The sequence below is a fragment of the Sminthopsis crassicaudata genome, chromosome 2, assembly GCF_048593235.1.
Source record: "Sminthopsis crassicaudata isolate SCR6 chromosome 2, ASM4859323v1, whole genome shotgun sequence".
Taxonomy (NCBI): Eukaryota; Metazoa; Chordata; class Mammalia; order Dasyuromorphia; family Dasyuridae; genus Sminthopsis; species Sminthopsis crassicaudata.
The window spans coordinates 343,161,378-343,179,895 of record NC_133618.1 but is presented as its reverse complement, the minus strand read 5'-3'; positions in this window follow the sequence as shown (position 1 = coordinate 343,179,895).

Sequence of the window (18,518 nt, the reverse complement as noted above, 5' to 3'; positions counted from 1 at the left end):
ATTCTTGTTGTCTCATTGAGTCATTTATTTCCATTTGCTCTATTCTGATTTTTAGTGAATTGTTTTCTTCATTTGCTTTTTTTTTTTTTTTTTTTTTTTTTTTTTTGTATTGGTCTAATTAAATTTTTAAATGAGAGTTTTGTTCTGTGGAATTTTTTCCATTTCACAAATTCTGGTTTTTAAGGAGTTATTTTCTTTTTCTGTTTTACAAATTCTGTTTTTCTGGGAGTTGTTTTTCTTTTTCCATTTTATCAAATCTATCTTTTAATGAGCAATATGCCTTTTCCAAATCCTCTTGCAGAGTTTTTATTTCCTTTCCCCATTTTTCTCCTTGCTCTCTTTTAAGATCCTTTTAATTTCTTCCAGGAGAGGGGATCAGTTATATAATCTTTTGGGATTTCATGTGGAGTCAATCTGTCTTTAGCCTCCTCAGGGTTTAAAATCTATTCTTCTCTTTTACCATAAAAGCTGTCTATTGTCAGAGTACTCTTTATTACTCATAAATTTTTTTTTAAAGTTAAGGTCTACTTTTAGAGCAGGGGAAGTTTTCTAAGCTTCCTTTATAAGCAGTGATTTCCTCTCTAAACAGCTGCAGTTGAGCTGGTTCAATGCTGACTTACTCCTGGTGCTGAATGTGCAAAGCCAGGTCCCATGAGATGCTAGCATTTCTGGGTTTACTATTTACCTTTTGTGTGTGTGTTGGCTGTTTTTTTTTTGTCTGCCTGCATTTTTTATTTCCTTCACAGGTTAAGTATACATTATTTCAAAGTCTGATTCTTCTTATGCAGCAAAATAACTGTATGGATATGTATACATATATTGTATTTAACATGTACTTTAACATATTTAACATGTATTGGTCTACCTGCCATCTAGGGGAGGGGGTGGAGGGAAGGAGGGGAAAAATTGTAACAGAAGGTTTTGCAATTGTCAATGCTGAAAAATTACCCATATATGTATCTTGTAAATAAAAAGCTATAATAAAAAAATTCACAGTCTTTTATTCTCTCTCTTAATTTGAAGTTTTTAGGTATATAAAAAGATTTGCCAAAAATATTTTTACAAATATGGGTCCTTTTCATTTTTCTTTGATCTCTACTAGATATACACCTAGTAGTAATAGTAGAGTTTGGGGGCATAGTTTCAAGGTGCTTTCTATAATGATTGGATCAATTTTGCTATTTCAATACTGAACAAATGAGGCTGTTTTCTCATAGCCTTTACAACATTTTCATTTTCCTCTTTTATCATCTTTACCAGTTTAATGAATGTGAGGTAAAAACTCAAAGTTACTTACATTTGAATTTCTTTAATTATTAGTAATTTAAAGCATTTTACATGATTATGGATACCTTGAATTTCTTCTTGTGAAAACTGCCTGTCATTTTCAATTGTAGAATCACTTAGTCTTTATGAAATTGAATCAATTTCTTATGTATGTGTCTTCAACATCAAATCTTTATCAGAAAATCTTCCTACAAAGATTTTTCCTAATTGTCTTTCCTTTCCAATTTTAACTACATTTAATTTGTTTGTGCAAAAAACTTCATGATTTACATTTTAATAAATTGTCCATTTTATCTTTTGTGATGCTATCAGTTGTTTAATCATGAATTTCTTCTATATCTTGGTTTATATTGTAAGATGTTAATCTATACCTAATCTCTAAAAAATTGATTTCCTAACAGTTTTTGTCAAATATCCTAACAATGGACTTCTTAGTGGGCATGTATATATACATATACCTTATTAAAACATGGTAAGTAACTGCAAAGGAACTATAGCATAGAAAAATAAAATGTAAAGAAGCTTTTAAATATAAAAAGCTGGAAAGCAGCAGATTTCATCATTTAGGTCTTCACCTCTCAAGCTTCTTCCTAGGGAAAGATAGAGGAAAGAGTAAGAGAAAGGATTTCAAGCTTTTGGGAATCCACCAATATGAGCTTGACAAACATTAGGAAAAAACAAGTTGAATAAGGACCTACTGGAAGTTGAAACTATCTGTCTTTTCGTCTCATAATAATTAAGGTTTCAGGGCAGTTGCTAGTCTTACTTTGCCTTTGTATCAAATTGCCAGTCTATTTCATATCCCAACATTTTGCTCAGTGTAGACTCTGAATCTCTGTTATGATCACAGAACCTAAGAATTTATGAGTCAGAAGTGATCTCAGTAGCCAAATAACCCAACCCTTACATAAACTAATTGAGTCAGAAATCATTTAACTAAACATATTATATATGTCAGCCACTGTGCTAAGGGCTGGAGATAGAAAAACATAAGACAGTCTTCTCAAGGAGCTTACTGTCTATTGGGGAGCAACAACATGCAAACAACTATGTACATACAAGATATAGAAATGATATTTTGGAGAAGATCAACGGGGGGAGTTGCAACCATGAAAGAAAAGTTTCTTGGTGAAATTTTAGTTAGAATTTGAAGGAAGCTAAGAAGTAGAGATGAAGAGAGTGAAAAGTCAGAAGCTAAGGTGTGATGAATGAGGAAGAGCCAAGAGGCCAGAGTCAACAATTTAGAAAATATGAGGGCAGTAAGATGCAAAATGACTGTAAATATTAGAAGAGACCATATTTGAATACCAAAAAAGATCTTGTAGATTTTATATTGAATCCTTGAGGTCATGGGGAATTACTGGAGTTGATTGAACAGAAGAGTAACATGGTCAGTCATGCACTTTAGGAAAATCAATTTGCCATCTGAGTAGAGGATAGGATAGGGTTGAATAGGATAGGGGAGAGGGTTGAAGAAGAGGAACTAGCCAGCAGGCTATTGCAATAACCCAGACATGAAACCAATAACAGGATGGTGGCAGTGGCAGAGAAAAGAAAGGGGTACATGAGAGATGTTATAAAGATACTATCATCTTTTGTGGATTTAGCAATTGATTGGCTATGAAATGAATCCCTACTTTACCCATCACATAGTCCAACATTTGCACCATCAAGGAAAAAAAGCTATTCTCTCTCTGTGCTCCCTATTCCATTCAGCTCCAATTATAGAAAGTTTTCCAGATCTCAAACTTCAAATGGCTTCTTTGAAACTTCCATCCATTGCTCTTAGAACTGACCTCTAGGGCCAAACAAAAGAAACTAAGTGAAATCAACAGATGTTTATTAAGTATCAGGTATCAGGCACTGTACTAAGGGATGGAGGGGAAGAGAGAAATTAAAAAAAAACTGTCCCTGCTCTCAAGAAAATCACAGTCTAATGGGGAAGACTACATACTATGTGCAATTAACATATATGCAAGAAAAAATTAAATACCTTCTCCACATAACCTTAGATTCTTTAAGCCAACTATGATGTCCCCCAAATCTTCCCTTTTCCTAGATTAAACTTTCACTGTTGCTTCAGATGATTCTATATGACATGACCTCGACACTTTTTTCATCCTGGTTGCCCTCCTCTGGACATTCTTCAGCTTATCAATGTCCTACTTAAACTGTGGTTCTCCTCAGTCTTCTTTGCTGGATCTTATCTTAGTGCTATCTCCTGGAGGAAGCTAATTTCTGGCCTGAGGTGCAGAGGTTAGGCAGACTTTCTTCACCAATGAGCTGAAGCAATTATAAGAGAAATTCAAGAAAAAACCTGGAGCAATGACTTGCAAGGTTATAGTTTAATAAAAGGAAAGCTGAGATTCACTCTGTATTTCCGTTTGGAGAATCTTTGACTTGGGGAACTCTGTAAATTTATTGTTATAGAGTCAGCTAAATTTATCAGATCTTCCATACAGGAACATCCTTTATTCCCTTTTATATGACTGACATGGAGTAAGAAAGTAATTAAGGGCCAGTAATTAATTGATATGACTTACTCTCTTTCCCTGTCAGGAAGAAGGCCAAATCCTGTTCGTACATGGAGTCAGAATCTATTGTTAATTCATCCAATTTATCTCCAGCCTTTTTAAAGACATTCACAACAACCTTTGAGACAACCTTGAAGGGAACTTAGCTTTCTCAGGACTGTCTTATTACCATAAGACAGTCCTAATGTAAACTCAAAAAACCATACAAAAAGGAAGTTAGCCTTCCCAAACTATATTGATTGATATATATATATATATATATATATATATATATATATATATATATATATATATATATATATATTTTTTTTTTTTTTTTTTTTTCCTGAGGCTGGGGTTAAGAGACTTGCCCACAGCTAGGAAGTGTTAAGTGTCTGAGATCGGATTTGAACTCAGGTCGTCCTGAATTCAGGGCTGGTGCTCTATCCTGCGCCACCTAGCTGCCCCCGATTGATAAATCTTTAGACAGGTCTTGGACATGATCTTCTGGTTAGTGCTTTTGCAGCTGAGAAACCTCAAGGCTATATTTCTCCTGTAAAAGATCTGTTTTTGATGAAGAACTTTGCTAAGTACTTTCCAGGACTAAGCCCACTATGAGTTTACTCTCTCCCCTCATAATGGTTTCCTTCTAATGATGCTTTTCTCTTTACTGTAGCTTAACTTTGGTCAGTCTAACCTGTCAATCAATGGTGTACTCCCACCTCACAGAATATTTACTTTCTCCTGGTTAATTGTGAGTTCCCTTGGGGAACTTGTCTTTTTCCTTGCTAACTATTTGCCCTCTCAACTGTATTTCATATTTGCCACTTCTGGTGCCTATTTTACCTCCTAATTTTGTCTGTAACCAATTTCCTTAAATAAATCTGTCTTTTACCAAAGAGAATGGCCATTGTGAATTTGTCACATGTTTATTTCAAACTAGGTAGTAGCTACTTGGACCTCATCATTAATTGGGGTAAAATTATAAAATCATAGCATGCTAGTTTTATTATTGATGAGGGGAGCCTGAAAATGATGAGGGGACCCTGAAACTCTCTGAAAATTCCTTCAAGGAAGAATTCTCCTTGAAAATTCTTCTCTGTGAGACCCACCCCAAGGAACCAAGATAAAATGGTTTATCTTGGTGGGACTAGTTGAAGTAATCTCATTTAGCTGGACATCTAGATTTCTATTAACCCCTATTGAGCTGAAAATTGGCTCAGGACCATTCCCAGCAAGTAGTCTCATCTAGACCTAGGGGCAATGACAGCATTGAAGGAATCTCATTTGATTGAAACTTCTGTCTCAGATTTCCTTATAAAAACGGCAACTTGGGACTTAGTCCTTTCAGAGGACCTAACATGCCATGCCATGCCATGCCATACTATGCTATGCCAAGGAACCCTCTGCTCTCTGAAATGCTATTCCCTTTCAGTGTTACCCTTTCTTTCTTTTTTTTTTTTTCCCCTTATTTTGAGGCTGGAGTTAAGTGACTTACCCAGGGTCACACAGCTAGGAAGAATTAAGTGTCTGAGACCAGATTTGAACTCGGGCCTTCCTGAATTCAAGGCTGGTGTTCTATCCACTGCACCACCTAGCTGCCCCAGTGTTACCCTTTCTTAACACTCTCACTTAAGACTTTATACCTCTCTGTTGGCATTTCTCTACTAGAAATTTTACTTCTCTGTCAGACCTTGCCACTAAGGAAGTCAGTCTTTCTATTTATGCATAGCAAAGACTGACTTCCCAATGCCAATAATAAACTTCTTTTTTTCAGTCTAGCTTTATGGGTTCATAAATTCCTTTATGAAGAACCTCTGTGCCACCAAAAGGAGGTTCCCACAACTCCCTACCTTGCATCAAATCCTAAAGGGGATTTAGGGGAGTCAAACCACTTCATTTGGTTCCCTGAACCCCGAACCTGCCATTAACCTCATCATTTAACTCCCTGACTACCAGGAACCGTAATGTTATCATTTTGGTTCCTTGACTTCAACCTCATCATTATGGCAAACTGTTTTTCAAATCATGGACAGATCCAATTTGACTATGTTCTCTCTGTTTTCTGTATGTCCTCCCACTATCAATCCAGATAGGGTTTACCCTTAGTACTAGGTTTCATTCCCAAGGGACTAGCAGTACACTGTGGTTCCCTTCTTCTTCTCTTTGCAAAATCCTGGTGTGTTCATAGACTCCCAATGGAACATTGGATATCACATTGGTTTCATAATATCTTCAGTAACAATCTGAACTTAGTGAATTGGTCATATTTCCTACCAAAGTTTTCAAAAGTCTAAGAAAAGCATAGCCTCTCCCTGTTTGCCTGCACAATGGTCTATGAGAATCAATTCTGTCTCAACTTGAATTGTGAGAGGCCAGGCTCAGCATCTAGTTTCTGAGGCATTGGTTACTAAATCTAATAATCATTGTTGAAATCACTATGTAGGATAGGGTATTAAATCCCCCCCACCCCCTTATACAAATTGACTACTTGGAGGCATCTCCAGATACAAAAAGAAAAGTTTTTATTCAGTTCTTGCAAGAATTAGGCTAGCACATTCACTAGGCAGTTTAGTGTTGCCCAGCACAGAAGCTAGATTATATAGCCAAAAACCTCAAGTCCTCCCTTATGCTGTTGGCTTTTAAATTGAATGATTGAACTGAATTCTTCAGGAACATGGAAGGGGCTGTTGGCCAGTGTACAATGTCTCCTTTTTTGGCATGAGCAAACTGAAATTTAGACTTAAAGTCTGACCTACTTTACCCTAAAGTCTCTGAGAAATCTTTATCTGGTCCCATTCACTCCCTCCTCTTTATTTCATACTTTTGAAGATTTCTCACACCAATCCAATACAATTTTTTCCACTAGGACTTCCTCATTATCTAGGTCTTCAGGCTTGTCCCATTCTTCAGTATCAACTGTAACCCACTCTCTACCATTCAGAACCAATATTTGCAAATCAGTGGAAGCTTTTACTGAGACCATTTTACCTAAGGAATCTTGAACTATTCTAGTGAGCAAGTAGGTAATAGGATAATGCTGCTCAAAGTAATGAGTAGAAACCAGAGCCCTTGCTTCCACCAACACCCACTGCTTGTCTTGGAAACCTTGTTATCACAGATCAATAGATTGATATATGGAAGCCAGGGTTATCTGTGGAATAGCTTCAGGACTATTGCCACATTTCCCCTTGTAGCTGTATCCCATCATTCCCAGGTCAAGCAGTCCAGACCCAAATTCATTTGGAACAAAGGGACAAAGGTCTCATCTTCTGGAATTGTTTCAGGCTGAGAAGGAACATAGAGCTGGTTCCGCCTAATGGAGTCCAAACTGAGGAAGGGAGACATGTGACTTGTAGATGGAGTCAGCAGCATCCAGGGAGTACTAATTGTCAGAATCAAGTATCCAGGTGATTTCAGGTTGACTACATTAGTTGGAATTTCGTGGCTTAGAGTCTGAAAGAAACAACTCTTACAAGTAGATTAATAATGCAGGGACAAAATATGAGGGGAAAAAAAGAATAAACAAAAGTGGAGTTAGTATGGGGGTCACTGGGGATAGTAACCAGGAACTCCACCCAGAGGAAGAAAGAAGAGGAGTGGAGGGGGAAATGAAGCTATAATGAATATCTCACATCCAGACAGCTTTTCTTAGGATAGATACCAAAAAACATTTCCCCAAATCCTTGCTTTTGTTCAAAGGAATAGGAGCAATGGGAACACTAGCATTATACATAGTGAAAGGAGTGCCCAAGTGGCCTAGAGTGCAAACACCATAATGTTTAAAAGTCATTAAACATTGGGTAGACAGGATGACATGCAGAGTGAAGATAATAATTAACCTTAAGTGGGTATGATCTCCTTTAGAGTCTTTTCAGTCTTACAAGGGAAGGCTTTTACCCAATTAGTACAGGTGTCAATAAAACCAAAAGCAGTTTGAACCTCTGCCAAGGGGCATATGCGTAAAATTCTTCTGCCAATCCTCCCCTGGGTATGTACTCCTTCTCTGGATGGGCTTCAAGATGGAGGATTTAACAGTCTTTTCAAGAGTCACTTGGGCACACACTGGGCAAGACTGACAAACCTGTTTAACTGTTTCTCCTAGCTTGTAATCAATGAAAATAGGTTTCACAAGGTATTGGAAAGCATTTTTAAAAGTGAGTAGCTTGGTATAGGCCAAAGAGAAGTTTTCAGTGACTGGCCTCTAGGATTAGAAATTGGCCTGAAGCTGTTTAAAACCACCCAGAAGGAGAAAGGGTATATCTCCTTTCTTTAGCAAGGACTTGGTCCTGGAAGCTCTATGACAGTGTAGGAGTTAGGGATTTGGAGAATAAAGCTGCCATGGTCATGAGCAAACAGACAGTAGCATGGGCAGCTGAATCTGTTTCCCTTGACTTGAAGTGAATCACCCTTCTGTTGTCCTTTACAAAACATAACAGAAACCTCTTTAGGTCCAGGTACAATTGCTGATATTTCTCCCCTGCATACTAAATGGGGGAATGTTTGGTTGTCGAAAAAAAAATCCCCTTTCTTTCCATATAGCTCCATGAGCATGCAAAATGAAAGACATATTTGGATTCAGTATAGATGTTCATTTCTCATTCCTTTCCCCAATTCTAAAGCTCTAGTGAGAGCAAAAATGCTCTGAATCTGATAAGGAGTTAGAACCTGCAATGGTTGGCTTCCTTAGTAAGAAGGGCTGTGGCAGCCACTGCTCTAAGGCAGGAGAGTTATCCCAAAGATACCAGTTTATTGAGAAGTAGTAAAGGGCTAAGGCTGGGGGAGAGGTCAGTGTAGCTTTCAGGGACTTAAAAAGCCTTGGCCTGCTCAGGGCCCCATTCGAGGGAAATTGTGTCAGGGCCTTGAATAGAATCATAGAAGGCTTAGCAATAACCAAAGCTAGGTTTCCAGATTCTACCAAATCTAGCCATATCAAGGGATAATATTTCTTGGCCCAAATACTTAATAAACTTCAGATGAAGAAACTATTGCCCCAAGAAGACAGAAAGTTGAGGGGTTTTATGGCAGCAGTCAGAGAAGCCTCCAGCTGCAGATCAAGATATCATCTAAATATTTGGTTGTGCTCATGGCTTCTTCTGACCACTTGCTCTGATTATAGAAATTTGCTATAAGAGGAAAAAGCAGAGACATGATTCTAATAGTGTCAAAACAGGTCCCTCAGGCTTCAGTCTGAAAGCACATACGTTGCAGAATAAAGCATCCTTAGCTGTTTGACAACCAATCATGCAGTAACAATTCTATCTCCTAGTCAGTCTCAGGAATAATTATTGGGAAACAAACAGAACTGGGAAACTGAGTCAAAAGGATCCGCTATTGAGCAGAGGCTAAGGTTGTCCTCCCAGCTCTTGCTCAGATAATATATCCACCTGTGACAGTTCAGGAAGGGCATTTCTTTCAAATGGTGGGTTACTGACTTAATGATCCATTAGGCAATCACACCAAAATTCTTAGTTACACAATGAGAGGATCCAAATCATTCCAATTGATCAGTGATGAACAGAACCAGCTACACCCAGCCAAAGAACACTGGGAAATGAGCGTGGACCATAACATAGCATTTACACTCTTTCTGTTATTGTTTGCTTGCATTTTTGTTTTACTTCCTAGGTTATTTTTACCTTCTTTCTAAATGCGATTTTTCTTGTGTAGCAAGACAACTGTAAAAATATGTATACATATATTGTATTTAACATATACTTTACTTAACATGTATGGGACTACCTGCCATCTAGGGGAGGAGAGGAGGGAAGGAGGAGAAAAGTTGGAACAGAAGTTTTTGCAAGGGTCAATGTCGAAAAGTTATCCATGAATAAGTTTTGTCAATAAAAAGCTTTAATAAAAAAAGAATATTAGTTACAGTCCTAAAAGATTTTATCTCTAATAGCAAATTCTACTAATCATAGCTTATGTCTAGATACATAATTTTTAAAAGGTTACCAGAACTTAGACACATTTTATTTAACATCTTTTTCTTTTCTTTTTCTTGTGTTTAAACTCATCCTGGTGCAAAGGATCAGTCATTAAACAAACTTATAGATTCTGAGTAAACACATTCCTTGTCTATGAACTATACATCCTAAACAGGCTTATTTCTCAGGGCTGATGACCTTTCTTACGGTGATGGTTTCAAGAAAACTGGTAAACTTACAAATCAAGGGGAATTGACAGAAACCTCAAAGAACGGGTTGAACTTGCTGATGCCCAATCCAACTATTCTTGATGTTTTCATAGGGTGTGCTGTTTGATACCTCCCCCTGCAACTCTGTGAAGGGGGGAAAAAGGTGCTGCCATCCTCGGACTTGAAGGTGAACTGATAAGGCTTTTACCTCATCCCTTTTATCCATACATAGTTGATTGCCAATTTTAGGTTTAACATGATGACAATAATTCCAAATAACTTAGTTAATAATTTTAGAATTTTTTAAAATAATAGCCAAGAAGTCTTAGCTGTGATTTCCTCTTAATTTTCTAGCAAAGGTGAAAATAACTAATTCCCTAGATCATATTTACAAAGCATTATAGAATAGTATTAGCAAGGCTAAATAAACTTTCTACCTTCTTTTAGTTCATTCTGTTCCCAAGCTATTGCAGCTTTGGAAGTTTTTAGAGAGGATTTCTATTTTCTTAATTAAGTTTCCCTTTTATTTTAGGGAGAAAATAAGATAATTCTTAAAACTGAGATAGAACAGATTTTAAAATAGACAACTTTAGTTCATGAGATTCCCTAAATTCTAATTAAATGTTCCAGACAAGCTGAATTGTTACTTGGTTGTTTTCCAATTCACACAAACTATTTCTCTTTTGTGAGCCAGGAAAAAATTAAGATATCAGTTTTTACTGACAGGGCCCTCAGAAGTCTGACTTTAGATAAGTCAAAAGCAGGCTGTTGCCAGTGTATATAAGGTAGCAATGAACTATTTTCCTGTTTCCCTAAATTAGTTCCCAAACTCTTAAATTTTTTGTTAACACAGTTAATGCAAAGAGACAACATATCTCTTTAGTGGACTTTGATTAGAGCTCCTTTAAAACTGCTTTGCCTATGATCTCAAATAACAAATTTCACTGAACTGAGTGAGTATAGTTTCTTTCTCTCCCTCTCACCTCTTCATCCGTGTATCCCTGCTTCAATCAGGGAAGGAAGGAAGGGGAAGAGATTCTCTTTCTTCTATGTACCATCCTCCTGGGGTCCTGGGGAGACCTTTATTTAGTTGAATTTGCTTCCAAATTACTTTACACTAACACACAAATTATTTATCTCAACATTGACATTGTATGTTGGTCACATCTAAAAATCCTTATAGTCATAAATATGAAACAATCACATTCAAAAAAGCAGTTAACATTGCTCTAATCAAAATAAATAATTTGTCATCATAAATTACACAGCTAATACATACCTACAACTGAAACAGAATGATGGGCTTACTAAATGCAGAGGCTAACTGTCTTACCTCACACTGCCATGCTGGGTGCTGCCAAGGGAACCCAGATTCTTCCTAGGCAGTTGCTGGACAGAACCTGCTCAAGTTGAGTGATTGGTGCCAGGATCTCCCTTTGATGGTAGTTTCAGGTGCCAAGCTCAGGGAATGCTGACCATGGGACCTGACCCCCCACTCCAACCCCATTCCCCTAAGGTTTGAGGAGGTGTTTGGGCAAGATTGTTTGGGATGCCCATGGCTATTGCTGCTTCCCCCATATCTACAGGTGAGACAGAATTGAGTTTCCCTATAGTTGTTTAGCATTCTCTTTCCTTTTTTTTTTCTTATTAATGATTATACATCTCTTTAATACAGATTTTTTTATTATAGCTTTTTATTTACAAGACATATGCATGAGTAATTTTTTAGCATTGACAACTGCAAAACCTTTTGTTCCAACTTTTCCCCTCTTCCCCCCACCCCCTCCCTCAGATGGCAGGTTGACCAATATATGTTAAATATGTTAAAGTATAAGTTAAATACAATATAGGTGTACATATCCAAACAGTTATTTTGCTGTATATAAAAAGAATCGGATTTTGAAATAGTATACAATTAGCCTATGAAGGAAATAAAAAATGCAGGTGGATAAAAATAGAGGGATTGGGAATTCTATACAGTGGTTCATAGTCATCTCCTAGAGTTCTTTCACTGGGTGTAGCTGGTTCAATTCATTACTGCTCTATTGGAATTGATTTGGTTCATCTCATTGTTGAAGAGGGCCTCGTCCATCAGAATTGATCATCATATAGTATTGTTGTTGAAGTATACAACGATCTCTTGGTTCTGCTCATTTCACTCAGCATCAGTTCATATAAGTCTCTCCAGGCCTTTTTGAAATCATCTTGCTGATCATTTCTTACAGAACAATAATATTCCATAACATTCATATACCACAATTTATTCAGCCATTCTCCAATTGTTAGGCATCCATCCACTCAGTTTCCAGTTTCTGGCCACCACAAAGAGGGCTACCACTAACATTCTTTTATGTACAGGTCTCTTTCCCTTTAAAATTTCTTTGGGATATAAGCACATCTGGATCAAAGAATAGTATTCTCTTTTCTTAATCTCATCTAAGATGAAAGGGTAATTAATATTTTAGATTTTGTCTCCAAAGGGGTTAGCAAACAGGGAGTTGGACTATGTGGATCTTGTTAGCAATCCCCACAACTGAGATGTACTCTGGACTCTGGAGAATGGAGCCTACTGAGTGATCAGGGTTGTGGAGGGGTTCCTTTAGTACTTTCTGAAAGGGTGCTTTCCCAGTGGAGCAGAAAGGGACTCCAAACAAGATAGGACTCAAGGAAGGGTGAGCAAAAAATTGTTCTTCACCTAGTTGTTGGTTTGGTTTTTTTTTTAACTCCCTTTTTTTTCAGAATGGGGTAAATTCCCATTGGGAATCTTGCAATTTTAAAATAACTAATTGCCAAACTCCTTAATCGTTGTTCTCAAAACTTTGAGAATCTGCAGTTCTATAAGTTTAGTTAGCTAACTTTATTTCTGTAGCCACCAGTTTGGCCAGAGCTGGGGGTCCACAGGAAAAAATCAGACTTTTTTCCCTTTTAAAGTGGGAGTCAAGTGTATTAAGAAATCTTTCCCAGTGTTCTAACTATAGCATAGAAGTTTTTGTGTGTTTGTTTTTTGCTGGCTGCATTTTAAATATTTCCAGGTACAAAATCTAGCTCCCAGAACAGACATGACATAGATTCTACATAAAAACACAGATATAGACAAAAATTTCATGGAAGAGAACTGTCCCATCTCCACACAAAACATCAACATCTCATATTTTTCTTTTTATCTTTCTCTTTATACTCTGGTAATTCATATTTTAGAGTTTATCTCTAAAGATTTGGTTTTGGACTGCTCCTTTTGCTGAAGGCTTCCCTTCTGGGGAGGGCAGCTCTAATCTAATGACTTGTGATCCTGTAAAACACAGAGTTGACTTCTGGACTCAGATTCCCAAGTTTGCTAGTGTCACACTCATCAAGCAATCATCCAGAGTGCCCCTCCTCTGTGCTGTTTATCAGGACTTCCTTCTAGCTTACTAGGCGCCACCCTTTTCCTTGGATGACTAAGCCTTAATGATCTCAGGGTCCTGGTTCAGCCTAAGCACAGTCCCAGGGTACAGGCTTTACCTCTGGATTATGCACAGTTAAATTCCCTGTCTTCTTTCCATCAGGCTTCTTCAGAGATTTTATTTTTGCTTTCTGTTTTTATCAAGTGTCTTCACCACCTTGGACAGATTCTTCACAGAAAGGGAGGCTGAGAGTCCTAGAGGATGGTTGAAGAAAATCTCTCATCTGATACCTGTACTTGTATTAGAACCCTCAACTATCTTCTCTGAGAAGTCATGTGATCCTGGATGAGCCCCCATAAACTGTGTGGGAAGAGGTGCTAGACCCCCCTTATCCAAAAGGACAAATTAGAGCATCTGGATCCAGAAAGCCTTCATTTGGTTCTTGCAAGAAGAAAACAAGCACACTCACTAGGTGGTCTAGTAGAATGTGGTCCAGTGCAGAAGCAGAAGCTGGATTATATAGCCAAAACCTCAAGTCCTCACTTAGCCTATTGCTTTTAAAATTCATTGGTTGGACTGAATTCTTCAGAAAAATGGAAAGGGGCTGTTGACCAATGTACAATAATGTCTCCTTTTTTGGCAAGAGCAACCTGAAACTTAGGTCTAGGTCTGACCTATTTTACCCTATAGTTCCTGAGAAATCTTCACTTGTCACATTCACTGAGTGACTGGCTTCAGGACTATTTGTGGAAATTTATATTGGCTCCTCTGATGTGGTTTCTCTCTTTAACACTGCTAGTTTCCAGCCCATTTACCTGTATTCTCTTTCATTTTCCTTGGTATGGTTCCTGATGTGACTTACTCTCTTCCCTTGTCAGGAAGATAATTCCCGGACTATGGGGAAGGAACTCTTTACCAACTCCTATTGTCCAAATCTTCAAATAACCTTTTAAGATATTAATTAGCACATCTTTAGATAGGTCTGGGACCTGGTCTGCCAGGTACATTCCATTTGGCTCCTGACCTCTCCTTCTGAATTCCTACTTTCACTTCTATGGTCTCCCTAAGAAAAAAACCCCAAGGCTGAGTATGAATAATAAAATTGTAAGTTTAGTTTCCACAGTTGAAAAGCTTCAGAGTCTCACAGTCTCTCTCTCCATTGCCATGGTAGAAAAAGGTATTCCATATAAGTTTTAGCATCAGTACATTCTGGCTGAAGAGAATTAAAGAATGTCTTAAGTCAACAGAAGTAACCACAAGTTAGTATTTGAGAATGCAAATGGCCTGGGTTTATGCCCTGGGCAAGCTAAATTTTTAATTGAGCATGTGTAATAAGCTTCATGCATATTATCTTCCCCTCCCTTAAGGAGGAGTCACTATTTTTGAATATATGATGATATGGCAAGGGGAAGAGGGAACATAGAAACATATCAAGGAGTTCCTGTAATGGAAGTGTCATGAAATATTAGATTTTGGGAGGGTCTCCTCCAATTGAAATTCTGAGAAGGGAATGAGGAGGCAGGACAAGATCATGGAATATAACTGCTGCTTCTGGCTTCTGTAAATTGAATTTTTGCCCTTTCAAAGGAGTATGGCACCTGCTTCTTTCAAGAAGTACATAAAGTCTTTCTCCACTACAAAAAATTGGGTCTGAGGTTTTCCCTTCTAACATGGATGTATATTTTGTTTAGTGCAGAATAGAAATCATTATTAGCATACTGCCTAGAATTTCCGGACTTTCATCTTGATTTCTATTTTCAGGTTGTCAGGGGTATACTGGCGCTAACAAGAACCAATGTTTAAATTTTATTATTATATTATTATATACCATTATTATGTTGTTATATCACATTATTATATACACTATATTATTATATATCATATGTATTGTATGTTGTTATGTGTTATACGTTATTATAAATTATAAATACACATCAGAAATCACAAATTCTATTTATTTGGGCTTGATTTATGTTTGATTAGTTGTCTAGATTTAATAAAGTGAAGTAGATGGAGAGCAAGGAATATGTTAACTTTCCTACCATGACAAATAGTCAACATATAAATGAAGGTACAATCAGTGCTGGAAAGAATAACCAAGGAAGCTTTTTCAGCAAAAGGTAGCTAAGTCTCATGAGTGCAAGAAGAGGAAAAAGTAAAATGTTTAAGTTGAAAGCTTTTTTTTTTTTTTTTTTTTTTAAACTAGTGGAACAGGTATTCCAGAGAGTGGGACACTGGTGTTATTGGTTTGAGGGGAATGGAATAAGGAAATGGGCAATGAGGGATGGAGATAATTGAGTTTGAGCATCATTGAAAAATTATCTCATTTATGATTTTCATTATTCTTAGAGTTTCAGCTACAAATGGAATGGTCCCTAGGTATCAGGTTGCAGCAGGTAACTGGAAAGCAGTTTAGGATTGAGTTGTGGAGGAAAGAAGACTGGGGCAAGTTAACTGCTGTCTATCACCAGGAAGTTCTCAGTGATCAATAAAATTACTGCCCCTTCTAGTATCCCCTGGTTTTTATGACTTTATCTAAAAAAATATAAGGGAACTGCCAAAGTGGTTTTGTTTTGTATTGTTTTGTTTTTAAGGGAAGTGACAGGATCACATCTACACATTGAAAAGACGTTTCTGGAAATAAGTGAGAGAAGAAAAACTGGAGATTGGAGATAATCTAGGCTAGAGAGGCTGAAGGTATTGAAAACAAAAACACACAGTCAAAGCTCTCTTTGGTTTCTATGACAACTCTTTGGTTACAAACACTTAACTGAGCCCAGTCCTCTTTCTCCTAGCAGGAAATGGAGGAGGATGGAAAGAAAGGAGGGGCAGAATTCTGCTGGTTTTAGGGAGGTGGGGGAAGGGAGAAGTGTACAATCCTAATCCTTCTAAAACTGGAGCCTCCAGGGAGGGAGATTCTCCAAGGAAAATAGCTTCTCTTTGACACTGAAAACATTGAGAAGATATAAATTGAGCCAACAGGCCCTCCTTTTGGGGGGGTCCTAATCCCTGCCCTGTAAGACCCCACATGTATCCTTTTCCCAGGGCTAGTTCCCTCCAAATATCCGCAGGGCCACTCCTAGTCTCTCCTGCAAGGTCTTTCCAGTCAAGTGCCTTTATTCTGGTTATCAACAATTTATCTAGTAAATACCTTTTACATAGTTGTTTGCACACATCTTCTTTCCCATTTAGTAATTAAACTCCTTGACAACAGATCTTACATCTTTCTTTCTATCCCCAGTGTTTAATTTAGTGTCTGGGAACTGAATCAATGTTTGTTTTTGGTTGATGCTTGATCAATGTTTGTTTTTGGCTCCACAGATTCATTCCATATCCACTCCATTGTTCTTCCAAACTCCCCTTTTCCTTCCTTCTTCCTCCTTCCTCACACCTCTCTTATCACAGGGGCCTTCCCTCAGGGCAGCTTTAGCCTTTTCCCTTCACTCAGAAGTAGACTTCTGGTTTCCTGGTAAAATTTTCAGGTTGAGACACACCTATCCCATCCCTCTCCACACGCTATGTATAGTTTTCACTGGTAGGTTCCCAGAGAGGAAGAGGTGGTGATTCCTCCTTAAAAGCAGCAACCCCACCTCTCAATCCCCAACAGACCCCCCAAAAAGGCTTCCTGTAGTTTAGGGAGAGGCCAACTCAGATAGAGGCAGAAAGTAGATGAGGGAGGTTGGAGGGAGGGGAGAAATCTTCAGGAAAGTTTGTATTCTCAATTTGGTGAGGAACTCAGTCTAGACCTTCTCTGGTGGCCCCTTCTAGAAATCTATCAGGGTAGGTTTGGGTGGCAGAGAAGGGGAGGAAACAGATTATATATAAAGATGATCCAATCGTCTTCATTTTACAGAGGCATCTTGGATAGACTGGGAATTCTATTGGTCAGGATGCTCAGTGTAGAAGAGTACCTGCTATTCTAGATGCCTTTCCCAGGAACTGAGGACAAAAGGGTGAACTCTGTGTGACCTGATTGAGCCCTATAAAACTAGGTAAAATCATAAAAGTCCCCTTTGATCTACAAATCTAAATGATCTTGCATCCTCTCAGAGCAAAATAAGCTTTCTTGGGGGAAGTCACAACCCCAGGCAAGATTCCACATTTAGTTGAAACTTCTCTTAGATTCATACATAAAATAGGTCTTCAAAAAATGACTCTTTGCAGATCACTTCTCCCTTGAGAAAGATATGCCTACCAAGAGAATCCCTCTTGGTGTTTATTTAACGATAAGGCCTTTTTTACTATAGCCTCTGGGTTAAGCAAATTCTTTTGCTCAGAACTCAGGTCTCAGAGAAAAGGAACTCCACCCATTCCTGCCTAATCTCTTCATCTTGTACCCTCATCAATGGGAATAGGATTTGGGGCTCTACGATGAGACAAGACTTAGAGATGTGAGGTTTGGAGAGGCAAGATTAAGGTTCATTACTGCCTCCTTCATGAGGCCTTTCCGAATGTTCCCCAAAACATACTGTTTCCCCTGAAAAGTAAGAGGGCACGGCCAGTTTCATTTTTGGCTTTATATCCCCAGCATCTGGCATTGTGCTTGACATATAGTACTTAATATGATTTCAAGGATTTGTAGCATTATTTTGATGGTTTAACTCTCTTCAATATCCTGATGGTCATGAGGTTAGTGGGCAATAAAAGAGTTGTTAAAATCCCCTTTTAATTGGCAGGTTTTAAAGTGGAAGTTTATTGTTGGATAGAAACCAGTTTGCTAAGGGACTGACTTCTATAGTGACAAAGACCTATTAGGGAAATAGAATTTGGCGCTGAGAACACTTTCTCAGTGGGCAGAATCCTAGCAAATTGCTTGCCATCTGCAAGGAACTGAGCCGAAGGAAGCTGTTATAAGGGCATCTTGGTGGGGAGCTGGGACGGCCTGAGCTGATCAGATCAGGATTTCTCAATTGAATGAGAATTTAGAATTTCTGTGGTAGTTGATTTGCCCTTGGATAATATTGCTCCTCTTATCCTGGGAGGATGGGCCTTTTCTAGACTCCTTGGAGCCTGGGAAATCCTGATCTCTGAGATCCGAAAAGGGGACACAATAAAAGGAATCTTAAAGGGAACACAGTTTCAGTAAAGGGAACAGTTTCCCTTCTACTTCAGTTTCCTATGGAGGAGGTATTCAACTTGTTCTATTTGGCCTGAGAGGACAGATCCAAGAATGACAGGTGGAGGTGATGAGGGTGA